Source organism: Nycticebus coucang, chromosome 13, assembly GCF_027406575.1.
Source record: "Nycticebus coucang isolate mNycCou1 chromosome 13, mNycCou1.pri, whole genome shotgun sequence".
NCBI lineage: Eukaryota > Metazoa > Chordata > Mammalia > Primates > Lorisidae > Nycticebus > Nycticebus coucang.
Window position 1 is genome coordinate 59,091,742 of NC_069792.1, and position 20,841 is coordinate 59,112,582.

At 39.4% G+C, this 20,841-nt stretch overlaps 1 protein-coding gene across 1 annotated transcript in view; it reads left to right on the forward strand.

The window, feature by feature from the left end:
- Positions 1-212: 212 nt before the first annotated feature.
- The window catches only part of CPQ (carboxypeptidase Q), a 509,108-nt gene continuing 488,479 nt past the window's right edge, over positions 213-20,841 (forward strand). Inside the window, exon 1 of the mRNA XM_053559321.1 lies at positions 213-609. The gene's annotated coding sequence lies outside the window, so the exon portion shown is untranslated. The remainder of the gene's footprint in view (positions 610-20,841) is intronic.

Here is a 20,841-nt window from a genome sequence, read left to right on the forward strand (position 1 = left end):
GAGAACGGTTTAACAACCGCTTCCCCGCGGGAGGCGTTTGACAGCTCACAAAGCATGGAGTGTTCAGACGCAGGGCTTTGAGGGTTGCTGCCTTTTAGTCGCACTCAGAGGCGGACAAACCCCTTTCCCGTCTGCCTTTCAGCTCCGCGGCCCGGTCATTTGCTACCTGCACTCAGTAAAACTCGCGACGCCTCTGCCCGGCCCTTTGCCCTGACCCGAGGCCGCAACTTCGGAAACGGGCTCCGCGCGGGCGGACTGGAGTCTGAAGGCGAAGTCCCTGCATGAATAAGCCGGGCCAAGGGGTCCGGGACCCGGGGTGACACTCAGTTTTCTAACAATAGCCGGAGCCCAGAAGGGCGGACCTGTAACCCTGAGGTCGCCAGAGTCCCCCAGGCCATCCGAAGGCTGCGCCCCGCACCCCCCACCCTCGAGGAAGCCTCCCCGTTCCGTTTCTCTGCCCGCGCCGCGGGGGGCAGGGCAGCGGTCTCGAGGCGGCACCGAGGGCCCCAGCCTGGTCAGGGTGTGGCCGCCGCCACCTTAAGTGTGAGCCGCGAGCCTGGCCCCCGGGCGCCGCCTCTGCCACCACTACGGCTGGAGCGGCCCTAACAGGTGAGTTCGCCTCCAGCTGCCCGCGGCCGGGCCCGGCGGGGTCAGAGCGGCCGGTAGGCGGGCGGGCGCCCGGCTCTCCGCGGCGCTCATTCGCGGGAACGTCGGGGCGACTGGGCTAGGGAGCCACTGGGAGACGGTCTGGGCCTGCCCCTTCCGCGACACGGGAGACGCCGGCCCTAGACGTGGGGAGGCCGTGCCGGGCTGCGGTGGGCCGAGCGTGCCGTCCCCGGACGCCGTCCCCTCCTCCCCGGCTCCAGGGTGAGCCCCCGCCGCGGAGGAGCGTCCCTCTTCTTCCCTGTGGGACTATTCCTAGCTCCCCGGAGTCTCCAGCCTGCTTTATGAGGTTCTTTTGAAGTCCCTGTCGCTTTTGGTGTGTCTAGGCTCCTTTCCTAGACTCCCCTTGAGTGCAAGTTCCCTGAGGGCGAAGCCCGGGCCTACTTAGTAAGAAACGGCGCGAGTGAATGAGTCCCTGTGAAGTAGAACTGAATCAATGAACAGACGAGCTTTAAGGCCCTGCGAACTTCTGAGGTGGTGGAGACGCCCGCTAAAAAGTTGTGCGAAAGTCGCACTTTTGCAAATGGAGCCATCCTGATTGTGATTACTTAAAAGGAGTTTTAGATTAGGCTGTGTTCAAGAAAATAATTACCAGAAATATCCCCTTTGTGTTTACGTGGTGGAAGTCAGTATGTGTGTTTTGCTTAAAACAAGATCTCCTTAGGCTTTTTCTTGCTTGTGTTTGTTTTTTTCTACTTTCGACTTCTAAAGAATCAGTCACCATAATCTTACTGAATATAGTTCTCAAAGATGAGGGTGAATCTCAAGGTAAACCACATGACTCTGACTTGTTTGTAGAATCAGGTATTTCTCTTGAATTCAGGATTGTGAAGACTGTTGTGTATTTTCCTGAGATAGTTGTTGGCTGATTTGCAGGAGACTGAAGAAGGCTACCCATGGCTCAGAGAGGAAAAGAGACATTTATGTGTGTGTAAACACACAGGCTTAAAACTCAGCTTTAATACAGTTGGTCATGGGAGCAGTTGTGTTTCCAGACCCAGGTTCCAGGAAAGCTGGATGACTGTGGACTTGTCACTTGATCTCTTTAGGTTTTAATTTCCTAAATCTTCAAGATGATGGTGTTTAGCTGGAACCCCTTCCTGGGTTAAACTTCTGGAATCCTCTTTTATCAAGGTTGAAAGGTGGATTTCCTGGAGTTTTGCTTACTTCACCTGCTGTTCTTGGGATCCATGGAGTATTATCTCTACTTTCTTCTCACCAAATGACAGCTCCTTCTGCTTCCTCCCCACATCTGCAACAAGAGGACCTGGGAGCTTGAAATGAAAATAATAAACCCTAAGCCAAGTGGGGGGAAAGAAAGGCTAGATTTTCTTCTGCACTGTGGTAGGTGCCAAGTCCTGGGTCTGACTTGTTTGCAGTGTGACCCAGTCAGACAATGCCATATATTTCCAGTATATCTAGGCAACTGTGTCACTATTACTTTTGCATACATTTGAGATTAGTTATCAAAGATCACAATACTTTGAAGCTGAAAGAACCTTGAAGATTTTTTAAAGACACTTAAAAAGTCATTACATAAAGGTATTTAATTTTTTTTGCATGCTACACTTCACAAACATGAAGTCTTAAATGTGTTAAGTAAAACAAAAATTATCATCTATTTTAGTTATTTCAAGTCTATTGGGAGAAGCGAGATAAATGTGTTGCCTGGTGAAAAAGGCCAACTTTCTCTGACTTTTCCCAAAGAGTCAGCCATGGGCTCCTGTGTCATTCAGGCATGGAATGTGGTATTTATGGGGACCTGACCATGTACCAGGCACTGTTGTATTTAATCATTTCACTTAGATTGCCCCATTTAATTGTCAGTATAAACTTAAGAGTTAGGTACTATTATAATCCCTATTTGACCTTTCTGAATAGAGATAGTGCTTGGAAAATGGGAAAGTTAAGACTCAAAACACAAGCAGATGGAGGCAGAGTTTCTCCCAGAAACATAGCAAATCTCTGCTGGGAAAGTCTGTGTGTTGTTGAAGAAGAATGTGGTCTCTGTGTGTTTGAGTATCTATGCAAACTTTGGGACATGGTGGCTAATAGAGGCATTGGTCATTTTATTCTTTTGAAAATTTTTGAATTCCATTGGGAATCTTTAGAGTCTGGTACTTTGACCTAGATGGCCATGCATCCCAATATTAGACATGTTGAGACTTACCAATTTGGGGAGTATAAAGTGGGTTACATCTAGAGCTGTTAACAGTGAATGGCACTCAAGAGCACTGAACCGTGAGTAGTGCCAAGTAATGTTTTTGGGCTAGCTTTGTGTCCTTGGTGAGGTGCTACCTCCCAACCTCTTTCTTTATAAGGACAGCAACAACTGGTGTAGACCAAGTTCAATGCTTACATCTCCATAATCCAGAGACAAGAATGCAAGACAGGTTTCAAGACCCTTACAATTAATGGATGATCGCAAAAGAGAAACCCATACAATAAGTGGAAAATTATTTTGTTTCTTTTTTGTCAGCCCAGTGTAGCCCCATGGAAGGCAGAGACCAATTGCAGCTGCCTGAAAAACTGAGAGCCAATGCCAGTTTGATTTAGCTCAGGAGGCTGGAACTTTCTGCCCTGAAGGCTGGTGTGATGGAATAGACCTTCCCATTGCTCACAGTATTATGAAAGAAACATTAAAGCAAAAATTTTTATTACTTGCCCTGGAGCTAGAGCTTTAAAATGTACTTTCTTCTCCCCCTACCCTCCCTAAACCACTTAGCTTTTAACAACAAACAACCCATTCATGTGTTTGCTACAGTCAGATTATTAGTTCTTTCTCTTCATTCCTGAGCCTGGTTTCTTTAAAGAAGCAGGACTGGTGTATTTCTAGGTCTCTCCAGTGTTTCATTTAATTATTGTTTTATTCAGCAAATGTATCAATAACCATTTATTAAGTGTGTATTAGGTGCCAGATAAAGATGAACGAGATACTGAGTTCAAGTAGGAAAGTGGCCCATCCACAAATAATTACACCACGGGGTGAAGTGGAAGTAGTGGCCTTTCACTCGCACGGGAATGAGGTATGATTGGAGTTCAAGGACCCTCCCCTGTGCCAGTGAATTTTGAACTGTGTTTTGAAGGCTAATGGCCAAGGAGAGGGAGAAGGGCATAACAACATATCTAGAGCAGGGATAATAAGGGTAAGGAAAAGAAGTATATGCATGAAATTCCTAGGGAGATTGGGGTATAGTGTGGCTGTGGAGAGATATAGTAAGGCTAGGGCACACAGTGATGGCCCTTGAACACTATATTGTTTAAACTTTTTCACAGTCTGGATAATCTTTTTTTAGTGTTTTTAAGCTGCATTTTAAGCAGAGGAGTGAGAAAATAGCTCTAGCAATAATGTTTTGGAGGACCTATGGAGGGGAGAGCCAGGAGGCCAGAGGAAAATGAAGGTACTGTTTCTTCAGTCCAAATGAAAAAGGATAAAGGTCTAAACTAAGATAGGTTTGAGAGATTTTTAGAAAATAGGGCAGGATTTAATGACTAGCTGGATATGGGAAATACATTTGGAAATAATTTGAGGTTTGGAGTTGCTTAACTGGGCAAATGGAGATGTTACAAATGAGGATGATAAATATAAGATGAGGAAGAGGTTTGAGGAGAAAGACAGTGATTAGAGGTTAATGGTAGAACATCCAGATGGAGATCCCCTGGGTATGACCTTGGCTGTACCTGTGCTAGGATGCCATCACAGTCAATACCTCTGCCAAACGTTACAACAGGGCCACAATCTAAAAAGACACATTAGTTTGATGTCACTTAAAAAAATCATATGATAAACTTGGCTAATGACTACCATATCATATGTTAGGTAAGTTCTTAGAATTCTGATCCTTATGTAAGTTTCAGTGAAGGAAAAAAGTCTGGAGACTCAGACAATGAGGGGTTATTGTAAACACCGGGAGAAACTGACGTAGAGCAACACAGATAGGAGTGGTTCAAAGGAACAAAGATAAAGAAGTGGCAGGAGTCTAGCAGAGAGCAGTTACTGCAGAAGACACAGGTGTAGGCAGATTTGGAATACAGAGAAGAAATTTGAGCAGACTGTACTTTAATGGTAAAGCTATCACAAGTTTTGATTTCTCATCTTAGTTTGCCAGGAAAAGACAAACAGGACATTGTTCAGAGGTGTTGATTCTGGGCAGAGAGCTGGATCTCATGTTGCAGAGAAAGTGTTTGGAGACTCTAAACTAAGTGAAGAATAACAGGAAGAGGAAGATAAAAATGAAGAGGGTAATGATTTGGAGGCATTTTTCAGAACATTTAAGAAATTCTAAGACAAATGGTTGCTAATAAAGAAAAACGTAGACTGATGCAGTTTTTTGTCTTGGGGTAGTGGTAACAGGCTTACACGGGATAAGAGAATATATTAGTACCTTATATTTAAAAAGCAACTTTATTGTGATTGTTGCAACCACCTTTGAAGTAGGTGCAGCCGGGCAGGTGCTATTTTCTTTCTTTTATAAACTAAGAATCTAATATGAAGGAAGCCATAATTTGCGTCAGATGCCTCAGATCCCATGGTGGCGAGCACTCCCCGTCTTCTGGCTTTAGTCCACTGCTCTCTGTTCATCGTGTCAGAGCCCAGCTTTGCCCTGGAACCTTGGCTTTTAGCAGTGTGTCCCCAGCACCCCTGCCTCACAATGTCACATCATGTAAATGTAAAAGTAAAGTAGATGATATCTGAAGGCCAAAAGAACAAGATGTCTAGGGAGAGAGGGGATGATGGAAAGGATCCTTAGCACCAGTTCTGCTGTATGCCATGTACATTAGTTGAGAGACTGTCTATGGAAATCAGATGATGCTTTCAATGCAATAGGAGAGTCTACAGTATAAAACATTACATTAATGTTTATTTTTTGTTTTATTGTTAATTGACAAATTATATAGCTATATATATTGATAGGGCACAAAGCGATACTATGATGTAATATATACAAAGAGGAATGATTAAATCGAACTAGTGAACATATATATCATCTCAAATATTTATCATTTGGATGAAAATATTTGAAATTTACTCTCTTTTCAAGTTGATATATGCATTATTATTATTTTTTTTAGAGACAGAGTTTCACTTTGCTACCCTGGGTAGAATGCCGTGGCATCACAGCTCACAGCAACCTCCAGTTCTTGGGCTTAGGTGATTCTCTTGCCTCAGCCTCCCAAGTAGCTGGGATTGTAGGCACCCGCCACAACACCCGGCTATTTTTTTGTTGCAGTTTGGCCAGGGCCGGGTTTGAACCCGTAAAGCTTGGTATAAGGGGCTGGCGCCCTACTCACTGAGCTACAGGCATCGCCCGATATATGCATTATTATTAACTGTAGTCACTGTGCTGTAAAATGAATCCAAATTGAAACTTTGTACACTTTGATTATTTCCCATCTCCCCCCATCCCTCAGCCTGTGGTAGCCACCATCCTACACTCTGCTTCTGAATTCTGTTGTTCTAGAGTCTACATAGACGTAAAATCATGTGGTATTTGTCTTTCTGTGGCTGTGCCTGGCTTACTTTACTTAGCATAATGTCCTCCAAGTTCATCGATGTTGTCATAGGTGAAAGAATTGCCTCCTTTCCTAAGGCTGAATAGTGTGGCATTGTGTATATATACCACATTGTCTTCATTGCTATGTTGATGAACACTTAGGTTGATTATATAACTTGCCTCTTCTGAATAATACTGCAGTGAACATGGCAGTACAAGTATCTTTGACATATCTATTTCAATTTCTTTGGATACACACCCAGAAGTGGGATTGTTGGATCATGTGGTAGTTCTATCTTTAGTTTTTTGAGGAACCCCCATCCATATAGCTTTCCCTAATGGCTGTACTAACCCACCTTCCTACTAATAGTGTATGGTATACAGGATTCCCTTTTCTTCACATCTTCATCAGCACTTGTTATCTTTTGTCTTTTTGATAATAGCCATTCTTAGAAATGGGAAGTGATACCTCATTGTGGTTTTAATTTGCATTTCCCTAAACTCTTAGTGATATTGAGGAGGTTTTCATATATCTGTTGGTCATCTGTGTATCTCCTGCTGAGAAATATCTGTTCAAGTTCTTTGCCTATTTCTTAACTAGGTGGCTTGTTTTCTTGCTATATGAATTGTCTGAGTTCCTTATACAGTTACTCTTGAACACTGCACTGACTTCCTGTGCAGTTGAAATCTGAGTATAACTCTCAACTCTCCCCAAAGCTGATTATTAGCTTACTATTGATGGGAAGTCTACTGAAAACATAAACAGTTGATTAATGCCTATTTTGTATGTTATATGTATTATATACTGTCTTCTTACAATAAAGTAAGCTACAGAAGAGAAAATATTATTAAGAAAATTATAAGGAAGAGAAAATATATTCATTGAGTAGAAGTGGATTATCCTAAAGGTCTCATCCTTGTTGTCATCTTCACGTGAGTAGGGTGAGGAGGAGGAGAAAGGATTGGTCTTGCGCTCCTAAGTGTGGGAGAGGCGGCACAGGAGAAGGAGGTGGAAGGGGAGGCATGAGGTGCAGGCACACTCAGTGTAGCTTTATAGAAATACATCGCACTTTGCTTTTTCATTTCTCTAAAAATGTTTCTATATGGTTCCAATCCTTCTTCCACTGTTTGCTTTGGTTTCAGTTGCCTGTATCATGAAAAAGTTCATGTCATAAAAGACGTCAAAAGTAGTCTTGAAGAATCAGAGCCCTTGTGACCAGACTTTCTAGCATCAGTGTGTTGTCTGGTGCTGCTGCTTCTGTCTTCTCCCCATCGTCGGGCGCTGGTTAGGAAGCACTCATCTCTTCCTCAGTCACTCAGTCATTGCCTGAGTGACAGTTCCTCTGGTGTGGTGTGTGTTGGCTCTCAAATTTTTCCAAGATCCTTATCTTGAAACCCTTCATCCTTTTTATGCCACATCCACAACTTCTTTTGTGATTTCTTTGATTCGCTGTATTGTAAAGCTTGGGTAGTCATAGTTTTCTCTAGCAGAAATTTATTGTTTAGAGTTTGAAGGCTTTCGTGGCTATTTTTGTAACAATGATGGCATCTTCAATGGTATAATCCTTCCAGACTTTTTGATATTCTATTGGAGTTCTTTTCTACAGCATTGAAAATTGTTTCTATAGTGTTGTGTTTAATGAACCTTTAAGGTCATTCTCCCCCCCACCTCACCCCAGCCTCCATCTAGAGGCTGAATTAGAAACATTGTGTTTGGGGTCAAGTAAACCCCTTGGACACCTTTGATCTTGAACTCATGGGGTTCTGGGTGGCCAGAAAGCATTGTCTCTTATCAAAAAATTTAAAAAGGTAGTTCCTTATTGGCAAGGTACATTCTGACTTTAAGGACAAAGCATAAGTGGAACCAACTCACAAAAAGTGTTCTTATTGTTTAGGCCTTTTTGTTGTACAACCAAAAAAATGGCAGCTGATTTTTAGCTTTTCCCTTTAAGACTTTGGGATTAGCAACTTTGTAGGTAAAAACAGTCTTGATTATAAACCTGACTGCATTTGCACAAAACAGTAGAGTTAATCTATTCCTTCCTGCCTTGAATCCTGGTATTTGCTTTTCTTCCTTACTAATAAATGTTCTTTGTGGTGTTTTTTTCCCACAATAAGGCACTTATGAAAACCTGTTTAAGTAGATATTCTTTTTCAATATGAGATAAAAATATATTTTGCAAAAAGTGCAAGGTTTTCGTTCTTTACAGAGGCAGCTTCATGAATTTCCATTAGTTTCTTTTTTTTTTTTGTTTTTGTTTTTTACAGTGGTCCTTATGCCGGATTCATTTATCTTGAAATGATAGTCTGTGGTGCAGATCTTAATCTATAGTGTATATCAAGAAATTTAACTTTTTCTTATAATGTTAAGACTTTTCTCTGATTCTTGGGAGAAATCCCAGCATCACTATCACTATGGCACTTCACGGTATTATTCAAGGTGTACTGTATGGTACTAAACATGATGAAAAATATGTGAGAACCACGAGAGATCCCTTTTTACTGCAATATGCAATTTACTGGAAGGATGTACTGCTCATGTGGAGATGATTAGTGTCATACAAAATTTTAAGTGGATACTTGCAACACTTGTGGTCACTAGAATAGCAATGGGAGGTGGCTATAAAATGATAACAGTGTGTACTATAGTTAATTACATGTGGTTATGATTTAATACTGAATCTTTATTTTATTTTTTTGAGATAGAGTCTTACTATGTTGCCCTCGGTAGAGTGCCCTGGCATCACAGCTTACAGCATCCTCAAACTCTTGGGCTTAAGCGATTCTCTTGCCTCAGCCTCCCAAGTAGCTGGGACTACAGGTGTCCACCACAATGCCCGGCTATCTTTTTGTTGTTGTTGTTGTTGTTGCAGTTGTCATTGTTGTTTAGGTGTCCTGGACTGGTTGGAACCCACCAACCTCAGTGCATGTGGCTGGTGCTGTAACTATTGTGCTGTGGGCGCTGAGCTTGAATCTTTATTTTTATTTACATTTCTTTTGATTACAAATGGGGCCATGTATAGTCTTTGTGTGTGTTGGTAAATTTTAACATTTTCATAATAGATTTGTGTATATTTTATGGTAGTAAATGATAAAATAGACTGTTTTCTACATATATCTTGTGCTTTCATGACATACTTTTTCTTAATTCTTTTGCTATTTTTAGGTTATGCAGTTCATCTGTGAATTTTTTTTCAAATTGTTGCAGATCTCCAAAAAAATTTTTTGTATAGTTTTTGAAAAAACTCTGTGTATAATTGGATGTATACAATTCAAACCCATGTTGTTCAAGGGTCAAATTTATATTTTGGATACTGAACTTTTATCAGATGAGTGACTTGCAGATATTTTCTCTCAATACATAGATTGTCTCTTCACTCTGGTGTTTTCTTTGCTGTGCATAAGCTTTTTAGTTTGATCGTTGGGATTACATCAAACTAAAAATTTGCTTTTGTTACCTGAGATTTGGGAATTAAATCCAAAAAGTCTTTGCTCAGAGCAACATTGTGTAGTTTTCCCCTATGTTTTCTTCTAGTAGTTTTGTATTTTCAGATATTACATGTAATACTTGAGTTGATTTTTTTATATATAGTGTGGGGTAAGAATTCAGTTTCATTCAAAAAGCATGTGTATATCTATTTATCCCAACACCATTTATTGCAGAGAGTGTCGTTTTCCTATTGTATGTTCTTGTACCTTTGTCAAAAATCAATTAACCATAAACACTTGTGTTCATTTCTAGGCTCTCTATTGTGTTTCAATGGAAAATGTTTATTTTTTATGCCAGTACCAAGTTGTTTTAATTACCATAGCTTGATAATGCAGTTTGAAATCAGGTACTGTGATGTCTTCAGCTTCTCTTTTCTGCTCCAGATTGGCTTGGCTATTTGGGGTTTTATTATGATTCCATATGAATTTTAGCATTTTTTTTCTATTTCTATGAAAAATTATATTGGAATTTTGCTGGGATTGTACACAGTCTATAGGTAGTGTTTGGTAGTATGGACATTGTCACAATATTAATTCCTCCAATCTGTAAATATCTTGGGATGTCTATTTATTTGTGTTTTAAATTTCTTTTATTAATGTTTTATAGTTTTGATCGTGCAGATCTTTCACTTCTTTCACTAAATTATTTCCCAAATATTTTATTTTTTGTAGCTATTATAAGTGGGTTTGTTTTCTTGGAAAACCACTGATTTTGTGTGTTGATTTTGTATCCTCTACTTTGGTTTTTCCTTTATTAGTTTCTTTGATGGAGTCTCTGTGTTTTCATATACACACAGGCACACACACGTGACATGTATAGAGACAGTTCACTTCTCTTTTTCCTATTTAGATGTATTTGTTTTTTCTCTTGCCAAATTACACTGGAAAAGACTCCCAGAACTATTTTATTTTTTTTTTAAATTAAATCATAGCTGTGTACATTAATGCAATCTTGGTGTACAGTGTGCTGGTTTTATATACAATTTGAAATATTTTCATCAAACTGGTTAACATAGCCTTCACAGCATTTTCTTAGTTATTGTGTTAAGACCTTTATATTCTACATTTAGTAAATTTCACATGTACCTTTGTAAGATGTACCATAGGTGTGGTCCCACCAGTTACCCTCCTTCCTCCCAAATAGAAGTGGTGAATATAAGCATCCTTATCTTCTTCTTGATCTTAGAGGAAAATCTTTCAGCTGTTTACTGTTTTTTTTTTTAGTCTAACATTTTTATTTCAGATTATCTCAAACATACAGAAAAAATTAGAGAATAATAAGTATACACGGACCTGCTGTATTTTGCCATTTTTTTGCTTTACAACTTCTTAAACAAATAAAGCAATAAAAATACAGTTAAAGTTCCTTATATATTCCTCCTCATCTCATTAATAAAAGTAACAGCTTTTTACTATTAATATTATGTTAGCCATGGGCCTGTCATATATGGCCTTTATTGTGTTGTGTCCTGGGTCCAAATCCGAGTTCTTTCATCACCACCTGTGTGATCTTGGGTCAATCTCATATACTTTCTACACTTCAGTTTCTTAATCTGCAAAATTGGAATAAAAATCATAACTGTCTGTGGTGGGCAGAGTCATGTCCTCTAGTGTGTCCATATTTTAAGTCCCCAAACCTGTGACTATGTTAGGTCACATGGCAAAGGGGATTAAGGTGGCAAATGGAATTAACACTGATGATCTTCTAGCCTTAAAATAGGTAGGTTATCCTGGATAATCCCGGCAGGTCCAATGTAATGAAAGTGTCCTTAAAAGCAGAAGAGAGAAGCAAAAGAAGAGGCCAGGGAGTTAGGGAGATGTGGTTTTGGAAGAATGGTTAGAGAGAGGCTGTGCTGCCGGCTTTGAAGACGGAGTAAGGCAGCCACGAGCCAAGGAATGTGGATAGTCACTAGAAACTGGGAAAGGCAAGAGACTGATGTTCTCCTACGTCTGTGGAAAGGGATGCAGCCCCGGCAACTCCTTTCTCTTAACCTGATATATGCAGTGCCAGACTTTTAATTTACAGAACTGTAAGGTAATAAATCTGTATTGTTAAGACATCATATTTATGATAATTGGTTATGGAAGCAAATAGAAAATAAATGTGCTGTCCTGTGGTGGTAATTATAAGGGTTAAGGAATGTAAACCTTTAGGACAGAACTGCCGCGTGGTAAGTGCTGTCAGTATTAGCCACTGTTACTGTTCATTGGTACTTGAGTTTCCCTCTGTCCTTGGCCGTCTGTTGTAGTTGTCTCATGATTCCCCTAAATTGTGGGAATCAATTTCCCTACCAAGGTGATGGCCTCAGGTGTTTTTCACTCTCACGCTAGTCTATACTCAGCTTCTAGGGATTTGTCAAAATTGCCATTTTGGTGTTCCAACAAGTTTTTGGCTCCAACAGCTTCTGTTCCAGATAAGCAGATCTTGGCTGTGACTCTGCATTTGTCTGCCTGTCCAGATTTTGGTTATTGCCTTGCAAACTCTGTTCTCTGAAATGGCCAAGGAAGGTCATTGGTTTTCAGTTTGTTCAGTTTTATTTGTTGTTGTAAGGACAGAAGTTACGACTTCCAAGCTATTCACATGTTGAAGCTGTAACTGGAAGTATGAGCAGTGCTATCTTTAGCCTAGGACTTGAAGAATTTCCTTTCTATTCATTAGATCTTAATCTCTATACTTATTTCTGATTTCTGTTGTCTGGTTTTCACCTCATCAATTTCATTCCCAAACATGCAATCTCTGTGTTTTCTATTTTGGTTAATGGCATCTCTATGTATGGGGCAGTAGGTACTGTGATGTGTCAGAACTAGGCGACCCAAAACAGGATCAGAGTCTGGGATATCATCCTTAACTCTCCACGTATTCTTATCCTCCTGAATTAATAAGTCACCAAGTGCTGTTGTGTCTACCTGTGAATCTCCTCCGTCCTTTCATCATCCTCGCCCCACTCTGTACAGTCTCCTGCCCTGGCCAGGCAGAATCTTTTAAACCACTCTATCTTCTCCATTGCCCCAGGAGTTGGATCATAGGCTGGATCATATTGCTTTCTTTCTTAAAAAGACTTACATTTTCAAAATTTGGAATTTTGAATTTGAATTTTGAATTGGAATTTTGAATTTTTTGAATTTCCATTTTCAAAAGTGGAATAAAGTTTAAACTCCTAATATGGCATTTAAAGTTCTAGAATTAAAGTATGCTTCTAGGTACACACCTAGAGCATGTGCCCACTGTACTTGCTGGCACAATGAAATACGGCAGGCTGGGTGGGTTAAACAATAGAAGTTCATTTCCCCGCAGTTCTGGAGGCTGGAAGTTCAGAATCAAGGTGTTGGGAGGTTTGATTTCTTCTGAGGGAGGCTTCCCTTTTTGGCTTGCAAGTGGCTTTCTGATCTTTGTGTCTGGACATACTCTTTTCTCTCTGCATGTACATTCCTGGTATCTCTCAGTGTGTCCAAATTTTCTCCTCTTTATGGGGATGTCAGTCACTTTAATTATCTCTTTAAAAGTCCTATTTTCAAATATGGCCACCTTCCAAGGTCCTTGGAGTTAGGATTCAAAATATGAATTTTGGGTTACACAATTCTGTCCTTAATACCTACTGTATCCCTCCTGTGTTCTATACTTATAAATGCAGGACAGATCACCTAGGAAGATTTTTAAAATACTAATTCCTAGGTCTCAGCCAGCTCCTAGTAAGTTCTGATTAGTAGGTCTGAAATGGAGCTGGGAATACCTTTTTTGTTGTTCTTGTTGTTGTTGTGTGTACGTGTTCAAATGTCTCCCTTGTGCTTGACAATACCCTAGCTTTCCTAGACTCTTTACCATTTCTGATGAACATACCATATGTAAATGTTTATACTTTTGCTCCTGGTTGTTCTTTAACTGGTGATATCTGTCCTACCTTAAAACTATGAAAATTCCTGTATCCTGCAAAGCTGAGCTGAAATATCATCTTCTCTATTATCTTTCCCCAGAGATAATCCTGAAATACTTACCATGGTTTTATTATAAGTGCTAAATAATTTATTTCCTTTTGTTTTATGTAGTATTTATTTGCTTTTCTCTTTCACTAGCTTTCTGAGGCCAAAGGTAAGTACGTATTTTTATTTCCATATATCTGAAACAATGACAATTTCTCTGAACATAGTAGGCAGTCAACCCATGTTTTTGCAGTGAATAAATGAATGCACTCACTCATAAATGGTAATATTTTTCTTGTGATTTTTTTCTTTTTTGAGACAGAGTCTTTCTCTGTTGCCCTGGGTGGAGTGCTCACAGCAACCTCAAACTCAAGTAATCCTCTTGCCCTGACCTCCCAAGTAACTGGGACTACAGGTGCCTGCCACCATGTCCAGCTAATTTTTTTATTTTTAGTAGAGATGGGGTGTCACTCTTGCTCATGCTGATCTCGAACTCCTGAGCTCAGGTGATCCACCTACCTTGGTTCTCCCAGAGGGCTAAGATTACAGACGTGAGCTGCCACAGATGGTTCTTGTGACTTTCTGTACAATGGATACTATTGGATAAAAAAATAAGTTTATCAAATGTAAAATGAGTCACAGTGTTTTTAAAAAAGACTTTACTTTTGTAGAGCAGTTTCAGGTTCACAGAAAAATTGATAGGCAGGTACAGACATGTACCATATATTCCCTGCTCCTCCTATATATAGCCTTCCCCATTTATCAACATCCCCCACCAAAATGGTACATTTGCTACAATTGGGGAACCTATATGGACCCATCAGAATCACCCAGAGCCTGTAGTTTACAGTAGGGTTCACTCTTTGTGGTATACTTTCTATGGGTTTGGACTGCCCTAAAAATGTTCAGTACTCCACTTATTTATCCCTCTGTCCTCCAAACTCATGGCAACCACCGATTTCTTCACTGTCTTCATAGTTTTGCTCTTTCCAGAATGTCATATAGTTGAAATCATCCAGTATGCAGCCTTTTCAGGTTATCTTCTTTCACTTAGTATTATGCATTTAAATTTCCTCCGTGTATTTTCGTGGCTTGATAGCTCTTTTATTTTTAGCATTAAATCATATTCCACTGTCTGAATGTGTCACAGTTTATTTATCCATTCACCAATTGCAGGTCATCTTGGTTGCTTCGAAATTTTGGCAATTATGCATAAAGTTGCTATAAGCACCATGTGTAGGTTTTTGTGTGGGCCTAGGGTTTCAACTCTTTTGGGCACATGCTAAGGAGCATGATTGCTGGATTGTATATTAAGGTATGTTTAGTTTTTAAGAAACCATCAAGTTGTTTTCCAAAGTGGCTGCATCATTTTGCATTCACACCAGAGATGAGTGAGAGTTATTTCTCCACATTTTCACCAGCATTTGGTGTTGTCAGTGCTATGGGTTTTGGCCATTCTCACACATGTGTATCTTTTTGTTTTCCTTTTTGTTTCCCTAGTGACATATTATGCGCAGCATCTTTTCATATGCTTATTTGCCATATCTTTCTTGATGAAGTGTCCTGTAAAGTATTTGGCTCATTTTTTAATTGGGTCTTTTTCTTGAATTTTAAGAGTTCATTGTATATTTTGGATAATAGTCTGCTATCAGATACAACTATTGCAAGAATGGCAGAATTTTTATTCATTATCTTTTTTGAATTAAATATCCTTAATATGGTATGTGAACAATGCTCTTAATGTATATTTTCATTTTGGAACTCTCAACATTTTAAAAATTTCTCTTGAGGGAGATACATGACAGTAGAATGAAGACAAAGTGAAGGCATTATAAAAATTTGTGACAATTATGTCTTTTTCTGCATTGCCTTTTTTTATTGTTAAATCATAGCTGTGTACATAGTGCAATCAAGGGGTACAATGTGCTGGTTTCAAATGCAATCTGAAATATTCTCATCAAACTGTTCAACGTAGCCTTCATGGTATTTTCTTAGTTATTCTATGTAGATATTTGTATGCTGCCTCGGTAAGTTTCACCTGTACCCATTCTAAGATGCACCATAGTTGTGGCCCCACCCATTAACTTCCCTCCACCCTAAGCTACCCCCTCCCTTCCCCTTCCTTGGCCCTTTCCCCATAGTCTTATGCTATAGTTGGGTTATAGCCTTCGTGAGAAAGCTATAATTTAGCTTCATAGTAGGGCTGTGTACATTGGATACCTTTTCTTCCATTCCTGAGATACTTTGCTAAGAAGAATATGTTCCAGCTCCATCCATGTAAACACGAAAGGGGTAAAGTCTACATCTTTCTTTAAGGCTGCATAATAGTCCATATACCACATATGTGGTGTACATATACCACAATTTGCTAGTCCATTCGTGGGTCAATGGGCACTTGGGCTTCTTCCATGACTTGGCAATTATGAATTGGGCTGCAATAAGCATTCTGGTACAGATGTCTTTGTTATATTGTGATTTTTGGTCTTCTGGGTATAAACCTAGTAAAGGAATTATAGGATTGAATGGCAGGTCTATTTTTAGGTCTCTAAGTGTTCTCCAAACATCCTTCCAGAAGGAACGTATTAGTGTGCATTCCCACCAGGAGTGTAGAAGTGTGCCCTTTTCTCCACATCCACGCCAACATCTCTGGTTTTGGGATTTTGTTATGTGGGCTACTCTTACTGGGGTTAGGTGATATCTCAAAGTAGTTTTGATTTGCATTTCTCTGATAATTAAGGATGATGAGCTTTTTTTCATGTGTCTATAGATTATGCGTCTGTCTTCTTTAGAGAAGTTTCTCTTCAAGTCCCTTGCCCACCCTGAGATGGGATCACATGTTCTTTTCTTGCTAATACGTTTGAGTTCTCTGTGGATTCTGGTTATTAGACCTTTATTGGAGGTATAACCTGCAAATATTTTCTCCCATTCTGAGGGCTGTCTGCTTGCTTTACTTACTATGTTCTTGGCTGTGCAGAAGCTTTTTAGTTTGATCAGGTCCCAGTAGTGTATTTTGATACTGCTTCAATTGCCTGGGGAGTCCTCCTCATAAAATATTCGCCCAGGCCGATTCCTTCAAGAGTTTTGCCTGCACTTTCTTCAAGTATTTTTATAGTTTCATGTCTTAAGTTTAAATCTTTAATTCAGTGAGAGTCTATCTTAGTTAATGGCGAGAGGCGTGGGTCCCGTTTCAGTCTTCTACAGGTCGCCAGCCAGTTCACCCAGCACCATTTGTTAAATAGGGAATCTTTTCCCCACTGAATGTTTTTAATTGGCTTGTCAAAGATCAAATAACGGTAAGTAGCTGGATTCATCTCTTGGTTCTCTATTCTGTTCCAGACATCTACTTCTCTGTTTTTGTGCCAATACCATGCTGTTTTGATCAGTATCGATTTATAGTACAGTCTCAGGTCTGATAGCATGATTCCTCCTGCTGTGTTTTTATTGCTGAGTAATGTTTTGGCTATTCGAGGTTTTTTCCTGATTCCATGTAAAACGAAGTATTATTTTTTCAAGATCTTTAAAATATGACAATGGAGCTTTAATATGAATTGCATTAAAATTATATATTGCTTTGGGTAGTATAAACATTTTAACAATGTTGATTCTTCCCAGCCATGAGCATGGTATGTTTTTCCATTTGTTAACATCTTCAGCTATTTCTTTTCTTGAAGTTTCCTAGTTCTCTTGGTAGAGATCTTTCATGTCCTTTGTTAGGTATACTCCCAAATATTTCATCTTCTTTGGCACTACTGTGAAAGGAATAGAGTCCTTGACTGTTTGTTCGGCTTGGTTATTGTTGGTATATATAAAGGCTACAGATTTATGGGTGTTGATTTTGTAGCCTGAGACATTGCTGTATTCCTTGATCACTTCTAAAAGAAGTTTTGTAGTAGAATCCCTAGTGTTTTCCAGATATACGATCATATCATCTGTGAAGAGTGAAAGTTTGATCTCTTCTCACCCTATGTGGATACACTTGATCACCTTTTCTTCCCTAATTGCAATGGCTAAAACTTCCATTACAATTTAAAAAGAGCAATGGAGACAATGGGCAACCTTGCCTGATCTAAGTGGAAATAATTTCAATTTAACTCCATTCAATACGATATTGGCTGTGGGTTTGTCATAGATGGCCTCTATTAGTTTAAGAAATGTCCCTTCTCTGCCAATTTTCTTAAGTGTTCTGATCATGAAGGGATGCTGGATATTATCAAAAGCTTTTCTGCATCAATTGAAAGAATCATATGGTCCTTATTTTTTGGTTTGTTATGTGCTGAATCACATTTATAGATTTACGTATATTGAACCAGCCTTGAGACCCTGGGATAAATCCCACTTGGTCGTGGTGTATAATTTTTTTGATGTGTTGTTGGATTCTGTTTGTTAGGATCTTATTGAGTATTTTAGCATCACTATTCATTAGTGATATTGGTCTATAATTTTCTTTTCTTGTTGGGTCTTTCCCTGGTTTGGGGATCAAGGTGATCCCCACATTCATAGAATGTGTTGGGTAATATTCCTTCTTTTTCTATATTTTGGAAGAGGTTTAATAATATAGGTACTAGTTCTTCTTTAAAGGTTTGGTGGAATTCTGACATAAAGCCATCAGGTCCTGGGCTTTTCTTTTTAGGGAGATTTTGTATAGTTGATGCTATTTCAGAACTTGATATAGGCCTGTTCAACATTTCCACTTCATTCTGGCTAAGTCTTGGTAGGTGGCGTACTTCCAGGTATTGGTCGATTCTTTTCATATTTTCATATTTCTGAGAGTAGAGTTTCTTGTAGTATTCGTTAAGGATTTTTTGAATTTCTGAGGGGTTTGTTGTTGTTTCATCGTTACCAACCATTTCTGATTGATAAAATTAGAGAGTTTACTTTTTTTTTCCTGGTTAGGTTGGCCAAAGGTTTGTCTATTTTATTGATCTTTATTTTATTTTTATTTATTTATTAAATCATAGCTGTGTACATCAATATGATCATGGGGCAGCATACACTTGTTTCATAGAATATTTGACATATTTTCATCTCATTAGTTGACATAGACCTCCTGGAATTTTCTTAGTTACTTTGCCAAGACATTTACATTCCACATTTGCCAAGGCTCACATGTACCCTTGTAAGATGCACCACAGGTGTGGATTTATTGATCTGTTGTATAATTCTTTTGTTTTCAATTTTATTTAATTCTGCTCTGATTTTGGTTATTTCTTTTCTTCTGCTGGGTTTGGGGTTAGGGTGTTCTTCCTTCTCCAGTTGCTTGAGATGTCCCATTAAGTTATTAACTTCCTCTCTTTCCGTTTTCTTGAGGAAGGTTTGCAGTGCTATAAATTTCCCTCTTAGGACTGCCTTTGCAGTATCCCAGAGGTTCTGGTAATTCGTGTCTTGATTGTTGTTTTGTTCCAAAAATTTGGTGATTTCCTTCTTAATCTCATCTATAACCCATGTATCCTTCAGCATAAGGTTGTTTAGCTTCCACGTTTTTGTATGGGTATGCAGGTTCCTATTGTTAAGTTCAACTTTTATTCCATGATGGTCTGAGAAGATGCAAAGAATAATTTCTATTTTTTTAAATTTGCCGAGGTTAGATTTGTGGCCTATGATATGGTCGATTTTGGAGTATATTATTTGGGCTCATGAGAAGAATGTGTATTCAGTTTTGTTGGGCTGAAATGTTCTGTAGATGTCTATTAAGTCCAGATGTTGAATGGTTAAGTTTAAATCTAAGATTTCTTTGCTTAGCTTCTTTTTGGAGAATCTATCCAGCACTGCTAAAGGGGTGTTAAAATTTCCAACTACTGGGCGGTGCCTGTGGCTCAGTGAGTAGGGTGCCAGCCCCATATGCCGAGGGTGGCAGGTTCAAACCCAGCCCCGGCCAAACTGCAACCAAAAAATAGCCGGGCGTTGTGGCGGGCGCCTGTAGTCCCACCTGCTTAGGAGGCTGAGGCAAGAGAATCGTGTAAGCCCAAGAGTTAAGAGGTTGCTGTGAGCCGTGTGATGCCACGGCACTCTACCCGAGGGCGGTACAGTGAGACTCTGTCTCTACAAAAAAAAAAAAAAAAAATTTCCAACTACTATGGAACTGGAGGAAATCAAGTTGCTCAAGTCTGTTAGGGTTTCTCTTATAAATTGAGGTGCATTCTGGTTGGGTGCATAAATATTAATATTTGAAATCTCATCATATTGAGTATTACCTTTAACAAATATGAAGTGTCCATCCTTATCCTTCCTTATTTCGGTTGGTTTAAAGCCTATTGTGTCTGCGAATAGGATTGCAACGCCTGCTTTTTTCTGCTTTCCATTTGCCTGGAGTAGAGATGACATCCCTTCATCCTACTCAAGACATTCCTTGAGTCTAAATTTGTCTTTTAATGAAAGGTGTGATTCTTGTATGCAGCAGATATCTGGCTTGAGTTTTTGTATCCAGTCAGCCAACCTGTGCTTCTTTAGAGGACAATTTAAACCATTCACATTAATTGAAAATATTGATAAGCCTTTCGAGAGTCTGGTGGACATTTTTAATCCTTTTGCGACTGTGGAAGTTGGAATTTGATCAAAATTTTCTGGTTGGGTTTACTTTTGTGGTGGAGGATTACGCTGGTCTTTATGGAGATAGGTCTGAGAATATCCTGGAGAGCTGGTTTAGTTATGTCCAATTTCTTCAATGTGTGAATGTCATTGAAGTATTTAATTTCTCCATCATAAATGAAACTCAGTTTAGCTGGCTACAGGATCCTGGGTTGAAAGTTATTTTGTTTTAAGAGATTAAAAGTTGATGACCATCCTCTTCTAGCTTGAAAGGTTTCAGCACAGAGATCTGCAGTTATTCTAATGTTTTTGCCCTTGCAGGTGATGGTTTTCTTTCATCTGGCTGCTTTCAGAATTTTCTCCTTCATATTAACTTTAGTGAAGTTGATTATAATGTGTCTGGGGGATGTCTTATTTGGGTTGAGTCGTGCTGGAGTTCTGAAACTGTCTGCTATGTGAATTCCAGAATCTCTTGGCATGTGTGCAAAGTTCTCCTTCATAATCTCATGGAGAAGAGACTCTGTGCCTTGTGAAGCCACTTCGTTGCTTTCAGGGATCTTTATAAGACAAATATTGGTTTTCTTCGAAGTATCCCAGAGCTCTCTGAGGGAGTGATGTGTTTTTACCCTCCATTTCTCTTCCTGTTTGAGAGTTTGTGAGTGTTCGAAAGCTTTGTCTTCACTGTCAGAAATCCTTTCTTCTGCTTTCTCCATTCTGTTACTGAGGGATTCTACTGTGTTTCTCAGATCTT